General features: G+C 42.1%; 1 pseudogene; it reads right to left on the reverse strand.

Moving 5' to 3' along the window:
* Positions 1-1,611: 1,611 nt before the first annotated feature.
* On the reverse strand, positions 1,612-5,203 carry LOC110197779 (DNA-directed RNA polymerase II subunit RPB4 pseudogene; annotated as a pseudogene).
* Between the last annotated feature and the right edge of the window lie 4,644 nt (positions 5,204-9,847).

Genomic DNA, 9,847 nt, shown 5'->3' on the forward strand with positions numbered 1-9,847 from the left:
AATGACTTAGACTTTTAATTATCTATGTTCATAAACTCATTTTGCAACTACTTACCTTTTGAATAAATGAATTTCCACATGAAAAGAAAGAAAAAACCTTCCTGTGTGTGAAGCCCTGACCATAATGCCTCCCCTGACCTTTAGTCTCATGTTCCAGCTCCCATCTCTAAGAAAGTCTGCTTTGGGGTGTGCTGTGAGTTGAGGGTAGAAAGTGAAAACAGATTTTCTTTCTATTATTAGATCAAGTTACAGTAACACAATTTAGGGAGTGGGAGAAGCAATTGTAAAAGATGTTTACATAACCTTTCAGAAATCAATACTGGAATTTATGGCTAGAAAAGAAAGCTACCCCAAACTTAGTTCCTTGGGCTGATCCAACCAGAATCAAATCTCATTTTTCTTTGGTTTTCCCCAATACTGTGCTTTCTTGTCATGTTGTTGTTCAAAAAGGACCAATGACATCATGGGTGATGTTTTGACTTGCTTGTGAATTGGATTTCAATGAGGCAGAATTACACAAAGTCGTCAGCCTCACTCTCCCAGACCCATCAAAGTCCAGTGGAAAACAAAAGTCAAGACGATTCGTAATGGCCGAGTATGTACCTTGGCATCTTCAATGTCTTCTTGTGATATAGCTAGCCCATATTAAATTGATGGCATTTGGTATCAGAATCCAGGATCCTATGTATCTTCAGGACTAGCTTAAGCTTAGAGAGGACCCTTTCCCAAGGCAGTCGTCAAACAGAGTAAATCTCACAAATTCCCTCCTACTCCAGAACCTTACAGCCTTGAAGATATAGCAAGGGCCAGCCAGAGCCTCTTAAATCAAGAGTCTTTTGAACTGATGATATTCAGGAATGCCCTAAGACTGCCAGATTTTTCTCTATCTCCTCTCCTCTGGGCTTCTCCTTTTTTTTCTTTTTTCCTTTTGGTGAGGCAATAGGGGTTAAGTGACTTGCCCAGGGTCACACAGATAGCAAGTGTCATGTGTCTGAGGCCAGATTTGAACTCAGGTCCTCCTGACTCCAAGGCCGGAGTTTATCCACTGCACCACCTAGCTGCCCTCCTTTGAGCTTCTTGATCAAATTGGCAGCATGGTGATTCCAAAATTCTGAACTGCTAGCTTTTCTACTCCTTATGAATTTCAAACATTCAGGCATAAGTTCACTTTGATTTTTTCTTCCATTATTCACATGAGACTCAACTTTCTTTTTATTTATTTGTTTTTCTAATCTAGGTTAATAATATTTCACAATAACTTGTGGGCAGCTAGGTGGCACAGTGGATAGACGGCCAAACCTGGAGTAAGGAAGATTCATCTTTACAAGTTCAAATCTGGCCTTAGACACTTACTAGCTGGGTGATTCTGGGCAAGTCACTTAACCTGTTGGCCTTAGTTTCCTCATCTGTCAGATGAACTGGAGAAGGAAATGGCAAACCACTGCAGTATTTCTGCCAAGAAAACCCCAGATGGAGTCACGATGAGGCAGACATAACTGAAAAATGACTGACTGAATCTGGGTTAATAACATTCACAATAACTTGAAATTCAAACCAGAAATATGATTATAAACTAAATGTCAAATACAGTGATAAGAGCTAGTCGGTAGCATGCCATAGTTACTTACTGGCTAAATTGCCCCTCACTTCTTAACCATTTCCCTTTAAAAAAAAAAAAAAGGATGGAGAGGATTGTGCAAACATCTAGTTGCTGGGTTCACTGCTTTCTTGGGAAACCCATCATTAAAGAAAATCATTCCAAAGGCTCTTTAAGATTTCGTGACATTCCTGGCCTTTCCTACATCTCAAATATTCAAAGAGCCATCAGAAACCTAACTGGTCACAAGTGAGTTGTTAATCCAAGACTGCTCTGCATTACCTTGTCCCCAGGAGACTGGATGAGCTTCTGTGGCTAAATTTCAGTATTTACTCTGGAGGGAGTCTGAGGTCTTCTGAAATGCAGAGGAATTTCGGGAAATATCCTTTTCTGTCATCACTGAAAGGCGGGGTTGCTGGTACATTATAATACAGGAAGCTGCTCTTGGTCTGGAGATCACCAAAAATCTGTTGCAAACCCTCACCTTCAAATAGCTGTTCAGGTTTGGAATCAGAGCCTTCACCTCTTCGGCTGTCTCAGCACACAGAGTCGCCAGACAGGCCAAGTCAACTCACAGACCTTTTTTTTTCTGAGGGAACAAACTCCTAATAGTAGCGATGCTCTTCCTGTTTTAAAAATGACAAAAATGAGTGTTGCGATTTAAAGTTTTCATGAAAACCTCTGAGAGTTCCTGTTCATCCTCTGCATTTGCAATTCTATTTTTAACGTTCTAGAAGCATGTGGACTTCTGAATTGAGAAGAGTTTCTGCTCTTTCAAACTCTTTGGGGAAAACCAGTGGCAAGGCAGTTTCCCCTACATTACCTCACTGCCTCCAGTTGCCATCATGTTCTTGCTACACACCCAAGATCACCACTTTTTTAGGAGCCTCAGCTGCGCTGCTCCCTTCATTCCCAGTTCAACTCACTCTCCTGCCCACCTCCCCACCACCTGCCTTGCTCCTATGTAGATCTCCTCATCCCTGCCCTCCCACCTTGATTTCCAGCTCTCCTTTATGTTTTCTCTTCCCTTATTAGAATGTAATCTCCTTCAAAATGAAATCTTGTTTTCTTTTACTTGTATCCTTAGCATTTAGTATGGTGCTGGCACATAGCAAGTGCTTAATAAAAACTTTGAAAAAAAATTTAATATAATATTTTGTTTTACCCAATTATATATTAAAACAATTTTTTAAACATTTTTAAAAGTTTTGAGTTCCAAATTCTATACCTCCCTAATAAATTCTCTTTTTCCTTTTTTTAATTTTAATTTTATTTTGATTTATTAACAATCACTTCCATATGCTTTTGAGTTGAAAATTTTTCTCCCCCTTCCCTCCCCCCACCCTCCCCAAGACGGGACACAATCTGATATAGGCTTTACATTTACATACCCATTAAACATATTTTCACATTAGTGAAATTGTAAGTAAAAATTAAAACCAATAGAAGGAACCATCAGAAAGATGAAACAAAACTCAACAGAAGGTAAAATAAGTGATAATGATTCGATTTCCATAGTTCTTTCTTTGGATGTGTATAGCATTTTCCATCCCGAGGCCTCTGGAAATGTCTTAGATCCTTGTAATGCTAAGAAGGGCTCAGTTTAACAATATTAGTCGTTGTATAATGTGGCTGTTATTGTGTACAAAGTCCTCTTGGTCCTGCTTACTTCACTCAGCATCAGACCATATAAGCCTTTCCAGGTTTTTCTGAAGTCAGCCTGTTCATCATTTCTTATAGCACAATAGTATTCCATTACATTCATGTACCACAACTTACTCAGCCATTCCTTAATTGATGGGCATCCTCTCAATTTCCAATTCTTTGCCACCACAAAAAGAGCTGCTATGAACATTTTTGTACATATGGGTCCTTTTCCCGTTTGTTTGATCTCTTTCCTCCCTAATAAATTCTTAAATAAATCTAGCCAGCCAGCCAGCCATTCTTCTATCCATCCATCCATCCTTCTATCTATCTATCCATCCGTCCATCTATGCATTCTTCTATCTGTCTATCAGTCCATCCATCCATTTATCTATCCATCTATCCAACCATCCATTCTCCTGTTTATCTATCTGTCTGTCTGTCTGTCTATCTATCTATCAGAAATGACAGAACCCCTGGGGTTAAATTCTTCAGGGAAAGTCAGCACAAGCACAAGCTCTTTCTCTGAAAATAGAGAAACAATTCTTTTGGAAAGGAAAAATGGGGGTTGTGCAAAGAGATGTGTATGAATGCTCAGGAATTCATTAACCAACTTAGATTTTTTTTAATGTAATTAATGGAAGAAATTGTAATAAATGAAAGATGGAAACAAAGTCAGGTAACAATAGAGGAATATTACAGAATGGGAAAGTCCTGTAAGAAAAGTGTCACTGATGCCTAAACTCAGAATGAGCAGAGACTGGCAAGGCAAACTGTGAATAATGGAAAGTTTTAGTATGGGGCATTTGTTTGTTTCATTGATTGTTTGTTTTAAGCTATATGGCTGGGGGGGGATCCCTGTTAATTATTTGTTATGGATAAAGTAGGGATTGATTTTGGAGAGCAGAATTTCCATCTTAAAGTTCCCCCCCTCCCAACCAGATTTCTCCTGTGCTTACATTAAGATCATGTAAGATACTTTGAAAAATGCAACTGGAGAAACTTCAGTTCCACCATCCTCTGGTTAACAGTTTGATGCAAAGCACAACATTTACATGTGTATTTGCCAATGGAGAGCACCACTGCAGGGGAAGGGGGAAGTAGGCTTAGGAAGTAGATTCTGAGCCCACAAGAGATGACTATTAAATTTTCAGTGAAAGTATTTGCACTTTGAAAGTCAGCAAATGCTACAAATCAGGGCTTGATTTATTGTGGTATTTTTCTTGTCTAAACTTAAGAAAGTGATGGAGGAAATGTTAAAAATGCTGATTAAAGTTGAAAGTATAGCCTGTGTACATTTTTCTTCTAGAGAGCTGGTTGTTAAACATTTGCCAACACATCCCTGGGAGGAGGTGGTCACCCTATGCAGAAGAGTGATGGACTATTATTGTATTATGAGAAAAGAAAAGCAGGATGATTTTGAAAAAACTTGGAAAGAGTTACATGAACTGATACATGTAAAGTGCACACAGTAACAGCAACTTTGTATGAATGACCAACCGTGAAAGTCTTAGCTGCTCTGCTCAACAGGGTGATCCAAGACAATTCCAAAGGGCCCATGATGAAAAATGTTATCCACCCCAGAACTGATGAACTCTGAGTGCTGGTTGAAGGAGACTTTTTTCCCTTACTTTCTCTATTTTTCTTGGTTTCTATTTTTTTTTGTCTGTATTTTCTTTTGCAACACGGCTAATATGGACATTAGTTTTCTGTATTTCACATGTTAAAAAAAAAAGTACCTATTGTCTGAACTTGGAAACAATCCACTGAGATCATAGAGTTCACTGAGTTGGAAAGGACCTCAGAGACCATTTGATCTAACCCTTCTCAATTTATGGAGGATCCTAAGGCCCAGAGAATTTTAGTGACTCCCGAGGTCATCTAGGTAGCAAGTGGGAGGGCCAGAATTTGAGCTGCTTCTTTGCTCTGGAACAATTCTGTGGCTTTCTCACCTGGAAACATTGAGCCCCCTTCTCCCAGTGCCTCCATGTCAGGAAGGGACCTAGGCTGACCATCCTTTGCCCTGACAAAGGCAACTTCCCTCCAAGTACCCTTCCCGCTCTGTTAGCTTCCCGTTTTTTGTTATCCTCCCCATTAGAATTAAGCTTCTCGAGGGCAGGGACTTTGTTTTGGCTTGTATTTGTATTAATAAATGCTTGTTGCCTGTCTGTCTGCCTCTGGATCTAAACCCAACACTCTCTCTACCTCATCATGGAGTTGGGAGGAGAACAACTGTCTGTTAAGATAATATGTTGGTCAGGCCATGCAAACAGATATTGGGCTGAGTACAGGATGACGAAATTGGGGGGGGGAAGATTCGTTTGGATCATATTTAGACCCTGCTTCTCCTTGATTCAGTTGTTGTTGAATCATTTCAGTCATGTCTGACTCTCTGTGGCCCCATTTGAGGTTTTCTTGACAAAAATACTTGACTGGTTTACCATTCCCTTCTCAAGCTCATTTTACAGATGAAGAAACTGAGGCAAACAGGGTTAAGTGGCCTGCCCAAGGTCACATATCTAGTGTCTGAAGCCAGATTTGAACTCAGGTTTTGCTGACCCCAGGCTTGATGCTCTGTTTACTGTACCACCTAGCTGCCCCTCCCTGATCTAAAAACCCATCTTATTAAATCCAAGTCTTCAGGTGATGCTAGATGGTACATAGACCATCTGTCTCTAGATCAGTGGAGTCAGCTGCTAACCAGATCTAAGCAGTAAATCTCTGCTTTCCTATCACTAACTACGAGACAGTTTTACAGGTCTGACAAGATGCATTTACCTGGGGCATGTGTGTGTGAGTATATGCATGCATGCGTGTGTGTGTGTGTGTGTGTGTGTGTGTGTTGTCCTTCATATGCAAAAGAGATACCATAGCCTGTGTTGTCGTCAGAAGTTCCCATCTTCTGACTGGAACCATTCCTCTAGGAGGGGGAAGAGAGAGAGAAAGAGAGGAAGGGAAGGAGGAGGGGGAGAGAGACAGACAGAAAGGAAAGGAGGGAGGGAGGGAGAGAAAAAGAGAGAAAGGCAGAGAGAAAGAGAGAGAGAGAGAGAGAGAGAGAGAGAGGCAGAAAGCCAGATACAGAGACAGAGACAGACAGACAGAGAGAGGAAAAGAGAGACAGAGACAGAGAGACAGAGAGAGGGAGAGAGACAGACAGAGAGACAGAGAGAGAGAGGGAGAGGGCAGAGGAGAGATAGTGTACTTATATGTACACTTTACTCTTCTCCTTCAACACTGGTTAAAAGACCACTAAGTGAAGAGTCCTGGGCTAGCCAATGGAAGATGATAAGATTCTAGACCACAGCTGGAAAGCCTTCTGGACCAACACTTCCTTCTACAAATGAGGAATTTGAAGACCCAGCAACGGTCTTAAATGTCTTGTCCAACGTCTCACAGACAGTGGGACCCAAAGGTGGGATTTGAACCTGGGTTAGCTTGACTCTGGGGGCAGCTAGGTGGCACAGTGGATAAAATACTGGGCCGGGAGTCAGGAACACCTGAATTCAAATCCAGCCTCAGACACTCACTAGCTGGGTGACTCTGGACAAGTCACTTTACCCTGTTGACGTCAGTTTCCTCATCTGTAAGATGAGCTGGAGAAGAGCTGGAGCAACTCAGTCCAGTATCTTTGCCAAAGAAACCCCCAAATGGGGTCATGGAGAGTTGGACATGACAGAGCAGCAACAGCTGCTGACTGTGGCATTCGTTCCATTATGATTTTGCTTACCTCTGCCCTCCAGGAACTCGCAGTCCCTCCAGCAGGGGGAAGCCAGACAGCACAGATGGATATGATGTTGTCATTAAACAATCGTGTTACTACTGTATGATTGGAGAGGCACCCCCAAATTGCCGAAGGAGATGTGAGTAGGGGTCATTTACCCCCAGAGGGTTGAGGAAGGGAAGATCTGCACTGAGGGAGAATCCCTTACCTTGTGAAGCAGCACATTCCTCTTTTCTAATTGTGAAGAGTCTTTTTCCTGACCCTCCACCTCGGTCTACCTTTCTACAGGCTACGGGCACCAACTGTTCTGCCCTCTGGGGCCAAGCAGAGCAAGGCTGATTTCTCTAAAGCTGGACTGACCTTTCAAGTGCCTGAAGACCACTGGCACGTTCTCTCAAATCTTTCCTGATCTATCGATTGACCAGCAAGCATTTACCTTATGTGCCACCAATGTGCTAAGCACTGGACTCAGCTTACTTCCTAATCGATGTTAGTCTGAGCATCCCAAGTTCCTTAATTAGAAGCTCCAAGTGGAGCCTTCAAGTACACCCATATGGGGGTGGGGGGGCGAGAGAGAACCACTAATGGGGGGTGAAAGAGACCTTAACGAAACTGCCTCCAGGCTGGTGCGGTGTCTGCAGGTAAAACTCAGTCTGATTTTTATCTTCTTTCAAGCTAGGACCAAGGCTAACCATGACACTAGTCTGCCCTCCTGGTAGCTCTCGGGAGGTCAATTAAAAAGAGATGGTGGAAATTTTAGGCATGTGGGTTAAATATATGCGGGGGAAATTCCCATCAATTAGATGTGTACTTGAGTGTAGAATGATTTGGACACACAAGGAAGCACTCTGGATTGGAGTCAGAGGGTCTGGGGCCCAATCTGGGCTTTGTCCTCTGAGCTCAACCACAGTATGGCCCAGGTCAACACAGAGTACATAGTAGGCTTTCAGAATTAGACAGTGGCTTGATTGACTAATTGTTACCACAGAGTAAGCCCTACGCAAACACATAGGCTAGTAGGCTATTCAGCAACTAGTTGTTGCAATGGGTAAGAGCCCTAGACTTGGAGTGATCTGAGTTCAAAGCCTATCTCAGACACTTAGCTATGTGGACCCTGGGCAAGTCACTTCATCTCTGTTTGCCTCAGTTTCCTCATCTGTGAAATGGGGATATTAACAGTTACTTTCCAGGATTATTGTGAGGATCATCAAATGAGTTAATAGATGTAACGTGTTTTGCAAACTTTAGAGTATTATATAAACGCTAGCTATCATCATCATGATCATTATCTTAAAGTTCATCAAAGTGTAAGAACCCTTAGGAGTCCCTGAGACCCTTTCAAAGGATCCATGATATCAAAACTATTTTCATGATAATACTAAGATGTTATTTACATAATCCCGTATGGCCAATGGGGGTTGGGAAAACAGGACTTTTCTCCTCACCCGCAGCCCTTGGATAAGGTACAGAGGGGCTCACACTCTCCAGAGCTGCTAATTGCCTCTGATGTGTCTGAGCTTAGCTTTTCTGTTTTTTATTAATTTATTTATTTTTAGCTTTCAACATTCACTTTTATAAGATTTTGAGTTCTACATTTGCCCACTCCCTCCCCACTCCTCTCCCCAAGCAATCTGATATAGGCTACACATGTGTCATCATATTAAACATATTTCCACATTAGTCATGTTATGCAAGAAGAATCAGAACAAAAGGGGGAAACCATGAGAAAGGAGAGAGAGACAGAGAGACAGAGAGAGACAGAGAGAGAAACAAGTATGCTTCAATCTGCATTCAGACTCCATAGTTCCTTTTCTGAATATGGATAGCATTTTCCATCATGAGTCTTTTGGAATTGTCTTATATTATGGCATTGCTTGAGAAGAGTTGTCTTAACAAAGTCGGTCACTGAACAATGTTGCTATTACTGTGTACAATGTTCTCCTGGTTCTGCTCACTTCATTCAGCATCAGTTCATGCAAGTCTTTCCAGGTTTTTCTGAAATCCACCTGCTCATCATTTCTTATAGAGCAATAGTATTCCATTACATACATATACCACAATTTGGTCAGCCATTCCCCAATTGATGGGCATCCCCTCAATTTCCAATTCTTTTGAGCTTAGCTTTTTAAAGGCCACCAGGAATGTGGCCAATCTTTGGCCAGCCAATAGCAAGCTGCCTTCCCAGTTCCATCAGGGAAACCTCTCCCCTCCCCCACTTCCCACCAGGCTCCAGACACCATAGCCAGACCCATGGAGGCTCCTTAGTCAGTGGTATAAGAGCAGGGAGGACAGGGGATCCATGACCATGAAGCACTTTGTGTTCATTTCATAATGTGTTCATTTTCATTCTGGCTCTTTTAAAGCTAGATTTGCTCAGATTCTGTCTGGAGTACAGAACCCAGACCTGGGCACCATTGACTCTATCTGGAGTGTAGAACCCAACTTGGACACTGTAGACTCTATCTGGAGCATAAAACCCAGACCTGAGCACCATAGACTCTATGTGGAGCACAGAACCCAACTTGGACACTGTAGATTCTCTCTGGAGTATAGAACCCAGACCTGAGCACCATAGACTCTATGTGGAGCACAGAACCCAACTTGGACACTGTAGATTCTCTCTGGAGTATAGAACCCAGACCTGGGCACTGTAGGCTGTATCTGGAGCACCATACATATAGAAGTATTTGTTCATTTGTGTTCTCTGTGCTGCAGCCCCCTCCTTTGTAAGATAAGGTGAATGAGACTGTATGGACTTGAAGGACCCTTTCAGCTCTCTAAATCTAGGCTCTAAGGGTGTCATACCCAGCTCCAGATACCACTTTGTAGGAGTGAGACTGACAAGTATTCAGAGAAGAACAACTGGGGTTGTGAAAGCTTAATTG

Source organism: Phascolarctos cinereus, unplaced genomic scaffold, assembly GCF_003287225.1.
Source record: "Phascolarctos cinereus isolate Bilbo 61053 unplaced genomic scaffold, phaCin_HiC Scaffold_726;HRSCAF=1367, whole genome shotgun sequence".
Lineage (NCBI taxonomy): Eukaryota > Metazoa > Chordata > Mammalia > Diprotodontia > Phascolarctidae > Phascolarctos > Phascolarctos cinereus.